The following is a 14,938-nucleotide window of genomic DNA, read 5'->3' as shown; positions in this document are numbered from 1 at the left end:
CCTTTGGTTCTCACAGCATTGTGTTTGCTCCATCACAGTCACACTCAGCAGTCTGACTGATCTACGTGTTTGCAGAGTATGTTGTTGTTAGGGGCTGGTTTCAACTCACAGCGACTCCATGTGTCAGAGAACTATCCCATAGGATTTTCTAGGCCATAAATCTTTATAGGAGCAGATCACCAGGTCTTTCTCTCAAGGAGCCACTGAATATGTTCAAACTGCCAACCTTTCGGTTAGCAGCAGAGTACTTAACCACTGCACCACCAGGGGTCCTGCTGTAGAGCCCCTTGAAAGCAGATAACCAGTGTTAACCATTTTTGATCAATAAGTATTTGTCAAATACACCAAATTACCTTTTGAAACGACAGATAAAATTCTAGTCACTTCTTGGTCTCCAAGTTCTTTCCTATGAGTAAGAATTAAGAATTACTTACTCTGTAAGTATCTTCAGTTTACTGTTGATGCAGAAACATTATTATTGTATGGAACATTTATTTACATCTCTAAAATACTAGGGCAATGCTATTATAAGTATAAGGCAAGAAATAGTGCTAAACCAAATGACCACCATCACCTTCTCTACGAAGCTGCCCTGGATGACTTCTGCCTAGTTTGTTCTTTTCTCTTCTCAAATGTTCAAACCACTCATTCATTCTTTTAGTAAACATTTACTGCTGGTATGGGACAGCACTATACTAGGCACACTTGGACACACTTAGAAACTGAAGCTGGATTCAGACGAGGACGTGGAACAAGGGACATCATCGCTGATGTCAGATGGATCTTCGCTAAAAGGAGAGAATACCAGAAGGATGTTGACCTGTGTTTTATTGACTATGCAAAGGCATTCAGCTATGTGGATCATAACAAATTACAGATAACACTGTAAAGAATGGGAATTCCAGAACACTTAATTGTGCTCTTGAGGAGCATGTACACATTATCAAGAGGCAGTGGTTCAAACAGGACAAGGGGATACTGCGTGGTTTAAATCAGGAAAGGTGGGCATCAGGGTTGTATCCTTTCAGCATATTTATTCAATCTGTATGCTGAGCAAATAATTCAAGAAGCTGGACTATATGAAGAAGAACAGGGCATCAAGATTAAGAGGAAGACTCGTTAACGACCTTCATTATGCAGATGGCACAACCTATCTTGCTGAAAGTGAAGAGGACTTGAAGCATTTACTGATGAAGATCAAAGACCACAGCCTTCAGAACAGATTACACCTCGACATAAACAAAAATCCTCACAACTAGACCAATAAGCAACATCATGATAAATGCAGAAAATACTGAAGTTGTTAAGGATTCCATTTTATTTGGATTACCAATCAACACCCACAGAAGCAGCAGTCAAGAAATCAAAAGATGTATTGGACTGGGCAAATGTGCTGCAAAAGACCTCTTTAAAGTGTTAAAAAGCAAAGATGTCACTTTAAGTACTAAGGTGTGCCTGTCCCAAGCTATGGTGTTTTCAATTGCCTCATATGCATGTGAAAGCTGGGCAGACACCTTTGAATTCTGGTGTTGGTGAAGAATATTGAATATACCACGGACTGCCAAAAGAATGAACAAATCTGTCTTGGAAGAAGTACAGTCTGAACGCTCCTTAGAAGCGAGGATGACGAGACTTCGTCTCACATACTTTGGACATGTTAAGCAGGAGGGATCAGTCTCTAGAAAAGGACATCATCCTTGGTAAAGCAGAGGGTTAACAAAAAACAGGAAGACCCTCAACAAGATGGACTGACAGTAGCTGCAACAATGGGCTCGAGCATAACAACGATTGTGAGGATGGCACAGGACCCAGTAATGTTTCATTCTGTTGTACACAGAGTTGCTGTCAATCGGCTCTGACTAGATGGAAAGTAACGACAACAGCATATGTGAAAGGTATTTGTCTTCAAAGAACTGATAATCAGAAGGTAAAAGATGAGCACGTAAAGGATTGCAATACAATAACTGATATAGCTAACATAAAAATTACATACAGGAGATAAAAATATAAAGTATTCCTGGACAGATTCAAGAAAGACTGTGAAGATTAGGAGCAAAAGAGAAACAGGGAAACCAAAGTCTCAGAAAAGAAACTAGTCTACAAGGCTAATAGCTTACAGGACCCATGGCTTCATCACGAGACCAGAAGAACTAGATAGTGTACCTGGCTACCGCTACTGACCATTCCGATCAGGGCCATGACAGATGGACTCTGGTAGAATGGGAGAAAAACGTGGAACAAAATTAAAATTCTTAAGAAGTTCAGACTTACTGGACTAGTTGCGACTAGAGGGCTACCTGAGACTATCATCTTGATACACTGTCTAAACCTGGAACTGAAACTATCCCCTGAGGTCATCTTTTAGCAACATAACAGATTGGCACTCAAAATAAAGGATACTGTCTGTGAATATGATGCTCCATTAAAAAACCAGCTATAAGAGACTAAAGATCAACAACTACTCTAAAAAGCAAAGATGAAACGATAAGGGGGAAGGGAAACTAGAGTGCTGGAAACAGAACAACCAGAATACAACTAAAGAGAATGTTGACACAATGTGAAAAATGTAACTAATGGCACTGAAAAAATGTATGTAGAAATTGTCAAATGGGAACCTAATTTGCTGTGTAAACTTTCACAGAAAACACAATAAAATATTTTTTAAAAAAAGATAGGTTTGAGTTAAAACTTAGACAATTTTAACTTTTTTTATTGTGCTATATAGATGAAGGTTTACAGAGAAGATTAGTTTCTCATTAAGCAATTATTACACATATTGTTTTGTGTAACCCCACAACATGTCAACACTCTCCACTTCTCGACCTCAGGTTCCTCATTTCCATTCATCCAGCTTTCCTGTTCCCTCCTGCCTTCTTGTCCTTGCCCCTGGACTGGTGTGCCCATTTAGTCTTGTATACATGGTTAAGCTGCATGTATTACTGTTTGTTTTATGGGCCTGTCTAATCTTTGGCTGAAGGGTGAACCTCAGAGGTGACTTCAGTACTGAGTTAAAAGGGTGTCCAGGGGCCATACTCTTGGGGTTTCTCCAGTCTCTGTCAGACCCGAAAGTCTGGTCTTTTTTTGTGAGTTAGAATTTTGTTCTACATTTTTCTCCAGTTCTGTCTGGGACCCTCTACTGTGATCCCTGACAGAGCAGTCGGTGGTGGTACCCAGGCACCAATTAGTTGTGTTGGACTCAAGTCTGGTGGAGGCTGTGGTACTCGTGGTCCATTAGTCCTTCGGACTAATCTTTCTCTTGCGTCTTTGGTTTTCTTTATTCTCCCTTGCTCCAGACAGGATGAGGCCAGTAGAGTATCTTAGATAGCTGATCACAAGTTTTTAAGACCCCAGACACTATTCACCAAAGTAGGATGTAGAACATTTTCTTTATAAACTACGTTATGCCAATTGACCATGGTCCCCAACCCTCAGCCCAGTAATTCATTCCCTTTGAAGCTTCTATGACTTTGCCTTGGTCAAATTGTACTGACTTTCCCAGTATTGTGTACTGTCTTACCCTTCACCAAAGTTACCACTTATCTACTGTCTAGTTAGTAAAACTTAGAGAATTTTAACATGAAAAATATCACATCTGGGACTTTTACAATCATATCAGTTTCCAAAAGAGGAAAAGCAGGAGTATCTTCACCACGAAAGAATATAAACATATCAAAACCTTTTTGAAAATCAAGTTTCTAACTCAGAAGTAAAATTTTCAAATTCCATTTCCAATATTCAAAAACCCAACTGGAAAAATACAAAACCGTTAGCTATGATGGGAAATTATTTAACTTGGTTAGCTAAAGAGAAAGTTACAATTAAGCAAGAAGCACTGAAGAGATCAGGTCTCAATCTAACAACCCACAGCAAGCGATAACCAGGTTTCAGTTACATATACTCTATGCCTGTATGTAGTGAATTATATAACTTCTTAATGTATTTCCAGGAACTACTCAAATACTGACAATGAAAACAAAATAACGAATATACTCTGAATAGCCCAAAGTCTGAACGTTATCTATTCACCCATTCATGAACTCATTCAGCAAATATTTATTCAGGGACCATAGGTGCTCAAGATATGATGTGAACAAGCAAGACACAAATGGCAAGGATGTGGAGAAATCTGAACCCTTATGGCTCAGCAATTCCACTCCTAGGTATATACCCAAGAGAACTAAAAACATACATTCACACAAAAACTTGTGCACGAATAGTCATAGCAACATTATTCATAATACCCCAAAAGTGGAAACAACCCAAATGTCCATCAGCTGATAAATGAATAGACAATATGCAGTTTACTACCCATACAATGAAATATTACTCGGCCATAAAAAAGAATGAAGCAGCACTGATACATGGATGCTACAACATGGATGAACCTTGAAAATGCCAAGTGAAAGAAAGTAGATAAAAAGGCCACATATTATATGTATATGAAATGTCCAGAAGAGGCACAGTTATAGAGGCGGAAAGTACATACTGATTCCCAGGGGCTGGAGACAGCGGAAAATAGGGAGTAATAAGGAGTTTCTTTTGGGGCGATGAAAACGTTCTGGAATTACGTGGTAGTGAATGATGGTTGTACATCCACGTAAGTATACTAGAAACTACTGAATTGGACACTTTAAAATGGTGAATTTTATGCTATATGAATTATATCTCAATTAAAAAAGAATGACATGAGACTTTTAAGTTGTAATTTGAAAGCATTTGAGAGTAAACCTTAATATTGGCAATTCGAGAACAAAATAAGTAGCCATTTACGGCTGTATTTTCCCTGCTATCCCCAATGGGGGGAAATATTCACAACCAGCAAAACATCTATAAGGAAGACTACATAAAAGGAGAGTTCCTAAGTTAGGGGATGAGGGAGAGTTGGATGTCTCACCTTTTAATACTTTGCTACCCAAAGTGTGGACTGGGGACCAACAGGACTGGGATTTACATGGAGAACTTGTTAAAAACGCAGCACCTCAGGACTACCCTGATCTCAGAATGTGCGTTTGTATGTACACGGATATTTTAGAAGCACTGCCCTAGTAGGTTTTATTTATAAAAATCAATCACAGGATAGGTCACCTTATATTTGTGGCTGAATCAGACCTCCAAGGCTCCTTCCAACGTTTCTAACACCCAGGCTTTGAGAAGTTGTCTTTGATGAGTTGAAATGGCAAAGAAACACTGGGAAACGAGTTTACATATAGGCCTGGGTATGATGATGTCTCTTCTGAATGGCCCAAGTGTTCCGAATGGCCCACTTTGAACAGAATTGATCTCGTTAACAGATGGGTAAGGAGGTCTCCGCAAAGGGCCAGTTTCTACAAAGGAGAACCCAAAAAACCACTCAGGATGAGATCAATGTTCCATCTAGCCCATTGCCACAACAATGGCAGTGAAAGTCTGGAGAGGGTTCCTTTGACCTTCTAAAATGTCAGGTCGTAAGACCAGGGATAAACCTATAAGCATCTTTGTTGTCTGTAACAGTGGAATCTTGAGAAATTCAAAATTCAGATGACAGAATAAAGTTGTATTATTAGACATACATGACACCTTACACTTAACTCTAACTCCTACTTTCCAAATCTGGACGGTTTGAAACAAAAATATAATTAACTAACTTAAAATGGTCTGTATAAAGAAACATATTTACCAACTCCTAATTCCTCCAGCTGGAGCCCTGGTGGCTCACTGCTTAACAGCTCGGCTGCTAATCAAAAGGTCAGCAGTTTGAATCCCCCAGTCACTTCTTGGAAACCCTATGGGGCAGTTCTACTATGTCCTATAGGGTCACTATGACTCAGAATTGACTCAACAGCACAGGTTTGGTTTTTTTGCTTGTTTGTTTGATTTCCTCCAAAGAATGCAGGTGTCTGAGACAACAGTTTTGCAACCTCTTCACCTACTGGAAAGACAGATTAAATGTAATCTCTCTTCTCTTTCAGAGCCCTCCCCCCGCCCCCTTTTTTTGTTGTTGTTTGTTTTAAAAGTGCATTCTGGGCAGGGCAGGGAAAGCAGCTTCATTCAACCTTTAATTTATGTAGACAAAAGCTGGAAAGTATCTGACATCCAGTGCCCCTTAATCCCTGAGGTTTCACACATGAAAACAGCTTTTTCTTGAAGAACAAGTCATATGTGGCACATATAAACAATCACCCTAATAAAGAGCCAGTTTTGGTTGAGATTTCTTCAGAGATTAAAAGTGCAAATAGGTGGCAGTATCAAGCAAAGTCAAGGCTTTGGAACATAAAAGAAGATATGAACATCACTACATTCAACAACCTAGTGACAAGACGGAACACTGAAACCCAGACCAACGTCTACGTGAGTTTCCTGTAGAAAGGCCGATCTAGCAAAAATGTGTTACTGAATTATGTATTAGTCAATACTGCAAAATGTAGTGAAAGGCAAAGAAAAAACCACAAAATGAAGTAAGATACTGCTTTCTACTCCACCTGCACCCAAGGCAGTGCTGCATCTACCTACCTGGGGCTGCACAGACAGAAAAGTCTGAAGGCAAAAGTCAGCGGGATAACTGAGCTCTCTCTCCTCTGCTCCACAGATGAAGCCTGGCTGCACCACAACTCTGGCTCCCCCTCCCCACAGCGATGTGGCTGCGGTCCTCAGCACTTAGAGACATTTCAAGGTGTGCTTCGTAGTAGTAAGATCTTTCTGGAAACAGGTTATAGCTCTTTGTAGTCCAGCTTGTTTACAGTTTAGGAGAGAATGGCCCTTGTTGACTAAGACCCATTGCCTCTGGAACACAGCAATCCTCCCAGAGAATGGCTTTGTGCTCCCTTCGGACTGAAAGTTTTCCATTCACGAGGCCAGGGAAAGCTTTTAAGGCACAAACAACAGAGGTGAGGCAAAGCTACTAAATTTTTTAAAGGCCTTAAAAACTTTCTCATCAAATCGAGATTTTATAACAAAACTATGCCAGGTCACAAGAAAGACAGACGGGACTCAAGAGGGCATTGGCAGAGAAAATAAACAAGGATGATATGGGTTTTGCTTTTACCCTGATACCCTGAATCATTTGATCAATCCTGTGTAGCACCATAAAAAGACTGATTTATAGAACTTCTCTGTAGTATTTGTCTACAAAAAGACCAACCAAAGTTTGCTCTGAGCCATCAACTACGCAGCATATCATAAAAAGTACAAGTCAAGCCCCTTCCTACATGCAATGAACAAAGGTAAGGGGTTACACCCTCTTCTCGCCACGTGATGGAGTCAGGTTGATATTACATGGGGCAAATATGACCTATTTCACAGGCAGGAAAACACAGAGTTCATTTTGGGTACAATCAACTCTGTTGTTTCTGACAAACACAATGGTAGCCAATGAACCACATCTAATGGTGACGCCACTAACGAGATGAGAAGTGGGTTTTCCCTTCAGACTGATGGAGAGTTGTTTTTTAAACCCACACTTGCAAAGAAGGAAAATTTTGCTCTGCACCGGACTTTGGGGGCTCTGGAAACCAAAATCCTTTCAAAAGGAATAATGCCTTCATAGCAGACATGGCAATACCATCAACCCTCACTGCTCTCCTGCCAATCCAAATAGTCCCTTAAATAAGAAGTAAACTCAGTTACAGTAGCATCAGTTCCGACTCATGGCAACCCCATGTGTACCAGAGTAGAATTGTACTCCATAGGTTTTCCAATGGCTGGTTTTTTCAGAAGTAGATCACCAGGACGTTCTTCTGAGGTGCCTCTGGGTAGACTTGAACCTCCAACCTTCGGGTTAGCAGTCAAGCGCATTAACCGTTAATCATTTATACCACCCAAGAACTCCAAACAAGAAGCACGCTCCCCCACAAAAGCTTTCACAACATTTACACTTCTACACCACATATACACATGAAAAAAAGAAAGAAAGAAAAAGAAACCCATCGTCATCAAGTTGATTCCAACTCATAGCAACCCTATAAGACAGAGTAGAACTTTCCCACAGGGTTTCCAAGGAGTGGTTGGTGGATTTAACTGCTGACCTTTTGGGCAGCAGCCTGAGCTCTTAACTACTGCGCCACCAGGGCTCCATGCACAAGTATAGGAGCTTAAAAATAGACGCTTAAAATGCATCCCACACACTAACCAGAGAGAAATTTCATTTCAGTAGTTGGCTTTGGCTTGAGGTTTCACTACCAAAAAATACTTCTCCTTCCAGGGAACGCAAAAGATGACTTGTAGATGGATTAGCGTTTTTATCCATCTCCAGTAACCAACTAACCTTAACATTTATTTCTGAAAAGAAAACTATTTACATAGGATGTAATCACTCAATAGAACACTTGCTCACTGAATTTATAAACACGGAAAACTTCAGTTTTCAGATGCTTATATCTTGCTAAAGTCCTTTTTCTGAACTTGGAGCACATGAGACCTCCAATGTGTAAGAGTCTCACTTGGAAGGAAATTCTGCAGCTAATTTCTAACTCATTTGTTCTTGAGCATGCTATACACCCATGCCTAACTCTTTAGAGAAAAGCTTTCTTACACACACACACACACACACACACACACACACACAGAGCAGTCTTAGAGCCACAAAGCACAATACTACAACTATTAAAATTAAAATTAAGGTTCCAAAGTTAGGTTAAAATATAAAATTACAAAAAAAAAAAAAAAACAGATATGACAGTTATTTTTATGTGATTAATTTTTCAAAATCATAGTTTTAATAAAAGCCAACTTCCATACTAGTGAATTCAGAGGTTACCTGAAACTTCTTTTTCTCCATCCTCAGTTCTTATTTTAAAGAGCAAAAGAACTTATTAACACATAAAATGAGTTCGTCTCTTTCCCTGACCTTTATAAAGACTTTCGTCCACAGGAAATTTAATTAAGTGTAAAACTGATAGGGACATGGTAGAGAACAGGAATGTTAAAACAAAAGGACAGGCAGTCTGGCCATATGTTTATTCTGATGTGATAACCTTTATCTGGCTCTGTGTGCGTGTGTGCACTTGCGCACGTGTTTGTGTGTACACGTTTTGGGATGCCACAACCTACATAGCACATATTTCACTGGGAAAATCACATCTGCTACTTGTCATCATAAGGAACCTAGTGGTGCAATGATTAAGCACTCAGCTGCTAACCTAAAGGTTGGAAGCTGGAACTCACCCAGCAGTTCTGTGGGAGAAAAGACCTGGTGATCTGCTCTCATAAGGATTAAACTCATTGCCGTTGGTCCAATTCCAACTCAAAGCAATCCTACACGACAGAGCAGAACTGCCTCATAAGATTTCCAAGGCTGCTGGTGTCCTGGCTAAGCGCTCGGCGGCTAATCAGTAGGTCAGCGGTTTGAACCCACCAGCTATTCTGTGGGAGCAAGATGTGGCAATCTGCTTCCACAAAGATTTACAGCCTTGGAAACCCTATGGGGCAGTTCTACTCTCTTTTAGGGTTGCTATGAGTTGGAATCAACTCGACGGCAACGGGTTTGGTTTTTGGAATCTTTACAAAGCAGACTGCCACTTCTTTCTCCACAGAGTGGCTGGTGGGTTTGAACTGCAGACCTTTCAGTTAGCAGCTAAGGGCTTAAACACTGCACCACGAGGGCTCCTTCCGTAAAGGTTACAGCCTAGGAAACCCTATGGGGCAGTTCTATTCTGTTCTATAGGGTCGCTATGAGTCAGAATCAACTTGACAGCAATGAGTATGAGTGGGACGGCACACAACAACACTGGTCATCATGAAACTCACAGATTTCTCATTCTCTGTATTAGGCATTGCTGACATACATTAAAATGCATATATGATTGGGCAATATTCTACCATTAACACCCTTCTCGGATATACTGTTAGTCATCTAGCAAGTTCTGACTGGGAGAAGAAGAGTCCAGCAAAAGGGCAGATCTTAGAATCCTGCTTGGAGGGGCGCTAGGTTTGGAGGGCTCCTGACGAGCCTGCACACAGCCTGGTGGCTTTGCTCTCCATATCACTGACCCCAGTGAATCTACTGAAGAGGTGCTTTTCTGACTGAACCTTGAATGACAACTCTTTATGTGACCTTCCTGCAAGGTAACCCACATACCATCCCATCATGACCACATTAGGCATCCATCAATGACCTTGCTGTGCCACCTTCCAAACAACTGACTCAAATGCCTGAAATTTAAGACACCACACACACAGTCTTATCATAAAAATCCCTCTGAATGGGGAACCCGGGGCGGAGAAGGGGAGAGTGTTGACACATCGTGGGGATTGCAGCCAATGTCACAAAACTATTGTGCTTAAATTTAACTAATTTGCTCTGTAAACTTTCACCTGAAGTGCAATAAAAAATTTAATTAATTAAAAATCCCTCCCTCCATCTTGTGTTCAGTCTGTTATCCATACCCTGTACACCAGGTGGGAAACTTTTCTGTGATTGCCAAAATCCAACGCAAGCCTCCCTCCTACTTTCAGGACTAATACGGGCTGGTCCACTCTGCCTTCTCTATCATAGACCTGACATGATGAGGTTATTAAACACTGAAGGGAAGCTGTGCAGAGATATATGGTCACACAATTAGATACAAACTGACAGTTACTAATCTGTAGGCTTATAAATATATTGGAGATAGGGATCTTAATTTTGACTGGTATTACATGTATAATGTTGAGATCATTGACAAAACCTTTTCAGACTAAAACTGTTCTCAGAAGATTTAAATTTTAATTTCCTGGGAAAATAGGTCCACTATCAAGACTTCAGTGGTTCCTAAGTATTAAGATATCTACTTGAACCCCTACTTTCACTGCTAAAAACACTATGAAATGAATTAAAAATAAAATTTGATTGCCTTAACCACTTAAAAAAATCATATATTTAGGCAGAAAGATTAGGAAAAGAGCAGTCTTCTTTCAAAGCCTTTACACATATATTTTAAAGGGGTCAATAAGAAATGGGAGGGAATAAAAGAAACTAGAGAAGCCCTGGGTGCTCCAAATGGTTAGCACACTTGGCTGCTAATGGAAGGTTGGAAGTTTGAGTCCATCCAGAGGCACCTTGGAAGAAAGGTCTGGAGAATTACTCCAGAAAAACCAGCCACTGAAAATCCCATGGAGCACAGTTTGTTCTACTCTGACACACATGGGGTCATCACGAGTCAGAAAAAACATGATTGCAACAGGTTTTGTTTTTTTAGAGGAATCTAAAAGGGAAAACCATAAACAAGTCACCAAAGAAAAACTTCTTGAAAAATGTCTCTCACCTACCCCTCCCAGCAGGTAGTCAGGACACCTCTTCATTCTTCAGGACATGTGATCCAAGAGGGGAAAAAAAAAAAAAGCATATGGTCTACTGTCATGGTGGCATCTACATGTAGGAAGGGAAAGGAGCAGAAGAACTGGACATAAAGAATAGGACAGGGAGAGTCTGCGAAGACCCAGGTCAACATGCATTCAGCAAATATTTATTGACTACTCATACTGTCAGTACTGAGCAAGAGCAAGGTATTCTCAAAGATGCCTTGAAGGGACTGGACAGGTTAGCTGCAGCCCTATAAACAATTAAGAGGCAATTAAAAAAACAAAAACAACTCTAATGGCAGTATATGTAAAGGGTAGGGTGAACAACTGAGAAGAAGCACCTTAGTGCTCTGGGGAACCATGAGGGAAGCCTCAGAGAGAAGGGTCATTCTTTGACTTGAAGGATAACGTGGTATTTCCCACGTTGTCAAGATGGGTAGGGCAGGGTGGTGGTAAGCAGAGTGACTTCCAGGCAGAGTGAATATGTAAGCAAAGCCTAGGAGTGACAAAAATGTCACTGTCTTAATAGGCTTGTGGAAGGAGTGTCAGGAAGTGAGACTGGGGAAGTAGATAAGGCTTGGATAATGAAGGTCTGCCTAAAACCTAAAACCTTCTAAGCCACCAATGTCAGCAGAGAAGTGAGACACCAGATTTTTGCGTCAGTGACATTACTCCTGTAAACAGCAGGGACCAGGGCAAGCAGATTACTGAGGTTTACACTGATAGATCAATAGCCAGGTGAGAGATAGTGAGGGTCTCAATGAAGACCCTGGTAAACCAGATAAGAAGATGATTTATATAATTTAAGAAGTAAAATACTCAAAAGTTTGATGACTATTTGGATGTGCATATTTAGGAAAGGAAAAAAGTGAAATGGAGGCTAATTCAAAGGTATTTGACTTGAAGAGTCATTGGGTAAATGGAAAACCATTCACCCGAACGTGTCGTATGTGAGGTGTTAGTGAAGACAAGGAACAGACAAACGAACTCACAGGGCTGAAACATAGGACAAAATTGCGGACTACAGATAAGATATAAAATAACAAACATGTGGGTGAGATAAGATATAAAATCAAACAGGTAAGTAGAGAAAAACACCAAGGATGTGATCGTTCAAAGACAGTGTGCAATGAGGTGGATCTTAACCTTATTGAAACACCAAGCAAAGCCATAGCCTAGCCCTGAAAAAAATGCACATTTCCATCTACAGACAAAAGTTTTGGTTTGTTTGGTTTGTTTATTTGCTTTTAACTTTCTACTATGGAAAATTCCAAACATAATCAAAAGCAGAGAGAACCATATAATGAAGCCCGCTGTACCTATCTATGAACTTCAACAATTATCCACTTCTATTATATCATCCCTAAATATCAGTATCTATCTCTAAAAAGACCACTAAAAAAGACATAACCACAACACCATTATCACATCGCAAAAAAATAACCTTTAAAATCATCAAATATCCAGTTAGTCTTCAATTTACCTCAACTGCCTCAAAATAGTTGATTTTGTTTTTAATTGGTTAAAATCAGGATCCAAATAGGTCCATACATGTAATTGGTTGACAAGTTTCTGGGGTCTCTTTTAATCTGTATGTTCCCTTTGCACACCTTTTTTTCCCCTTCCTTTTCCTTTCTCTCTATTATCTTCACATAACAATTTTTTTCTAGGGACCAAAATTTGCATTTGACTAAACACACCTGTAAGGAACATGAGGCTCCACTAACTACAGTTCCCCACTCAGGGACGAACTCATTCCATCATCCTGCCCCTTCCGGAAAGCCTGCCCACACTGTCTGTGACTTTTCTTCCATCCTTGCCTCAAAAGAACAAATTTTCTTTCAACATCTATAGCAAGTATGTTCCAATTCAGTGAGTGTCCCCCTGTACTGTAATTACCCTGCCAATAGAAACAAATGCCAGGCCTAAAAACAAAGAGCTTTTTAATTTAGAGTACAGGAACGCCATGTAAAAAGGATCCAGAAAATTGACAGATTTTTCACTGTAAAATATTATATTCTAAAAACTTTAATCTGAAAGCAAGCCTGTTTTTAACGCATTTACAAACACATCTGTAGGTGATTTTATCAGGATGATTGTACAAGTTAAAATTAGTTAGAAAAGAAATTAAAGCTGAGGATATAAACCAGGGAAAGGAAAAAGAAAAAAAGAGTCAGTGAGTGGGGACAGTCTACTGTGAAATGAAAAAAAAAACAGGTTAACATAGTCAAGTTTTTCACAAAACTTTATTTGTCCCTCAAGATCCAACCCAAACATTACCTCTTCTGGAAGGTCTTTCCATACCACGTGAAAGTACTAATCCGTTGTCTATTCTCCCATATTGTTTCACATACAATATTACAGCACAAATCACTCTATACATGACGATTCAACAAATTATTTATTTATACTATGTGCTTACACACCAAGGATACAAGAAAGGAAGAAGGAATGTTCTTCACTTGGAAGCATTCTCTTTGCCTCCCTCAATAAGGGACTATGTCACACTTCTGTGTGGTTGTTACCTGCAGTCAAATAGGCTCTAACTTTTGGCCACCTTATGAATAACAGAACAAAATGGTGCTTGGCTCTGTGTAGTTTTCATGATCACTGGCATGTTTGACTCCATTGTTGCGGCTATTATACCCTGCCTTCCAATCTGAGGTTCATCACAAGATCATACAATATTCTGTTGTGATCCATAAGGTTTTCATTGGCTAATTTTCAGAAGTAGGTTTTTTTAGGTCACCAGGCCTTTCTTTCCAAGCTGTCTTCGTCTGAAATCTCCACTGAAACCTGTCCACCCTGGCTGACCCTGTTGGTATTTGAAATGTTGGTGGCACAGCTTCCAGCTTCATAGCAACATGCAAGCCACCACAAACTGACAGAGATGGTGGCATACCTCAGTACTTAGTATAAACTCTACTTCATTCTTATTATGTGTTTGTTGAGTACTGCAGAAAGATTCAAAATCCTCCCTTGCAAAAGACTATGACCATTAGGCCCTGGGATCTTGTTCCAAGACTGTCTTTAGTGGGGAACACAGCCCTCCACGCAGGATAGGTCAGCCAACTTGGGATGAAAGGCATTTTAGGAGGCTGGACTCCCCCAGAAGAAATAACTTTTTTTTTCTTTAATTGAAAAAATTTTCAATTACCAGCTCTGTCTAAAAGGCCGTGATTTACTTCTGGTCACTATGGAAAATGCTACCCACATACAGCCCCAATCTCAGGATTAGGCCTTTCGCCTGGACAGGAGGTCTCCAAAGGTAACGGAGTGCAGCGTGCTTCAAGCTTTGCTCAAATTTGCATGCCTCACTTAATGGGCTCTAGACCAAAAGTAACCCACTCCTGCCCTGACATCCCTTCTGTAGCTCTGGATAAGAGAGCTAGTTAAAGGGAAATAATGGAATAAAGTACTAGGGACTTAAGTAAGGGCACTTGGTGGTTTAGTGGTAGAATTCTCACCTTCTATGTGGGAGACCCAGGTTCGATTCCTGACCAGTGCACCTCAAGAGCAGTTACACCCATCTGCCAGTGGCAGCTTTTGTGTTGCTATGATGCCAAACAGGTTTCGGTAGTGCTTCCAGACTAAGACGGACCAGGATGAAAGGCCTGAAGATCCACTTCCGAAAATTACTCAGTGAAAACCCGATGGATCACAGTGTTTTCTTCCATCATGTAAG

General features: G+C 40.3%; 1 protein-coding gene and 1 non-coding gene across 4 annotated transcripts in view; one reads left to right on the top strand and one right to left on the bottom strand.

Annotated features, from left to right (window-relative positions):
- Positions 1 to 14,938, bottom strand: part of C24H1orf21 (chromosome 24 C1orf21 homolog) — a 328,797-nt gene that overhangs the window by 250,282 nt on the left and 63,577 nt on the right. The gene's annotated exons all lie outside the window — the stretch shown is intronic.
- TRNAR-UCU (transfer RNA arginine (anticodon UCU)) lies at positions 14,690 to 14,761 on the top strand. Its single transcript has one exon. It is a non-coding gene; the product is annotated as a tRNA-Arg (tRNA).

Source organism: Elephas maximus, chromosome 24 (assembly GCF_024166365.1).
Source record: "Elephas maximus indicus isolate mEleMax1 chromosome 24, mEleMax1 primary haplotype, whole genome shotgun sequence".
Classification (NCBI taxonomy): Eukaryota; Metazoa; Chordata; class Mammalia; order Proboscidea; family Elephantidae; genus Elephas; species Elephas maximus.
Note: the sequence above shows the minus strand (reverse complement) of the source record. Positions and strands in the feature narration are given on the sequence as shown.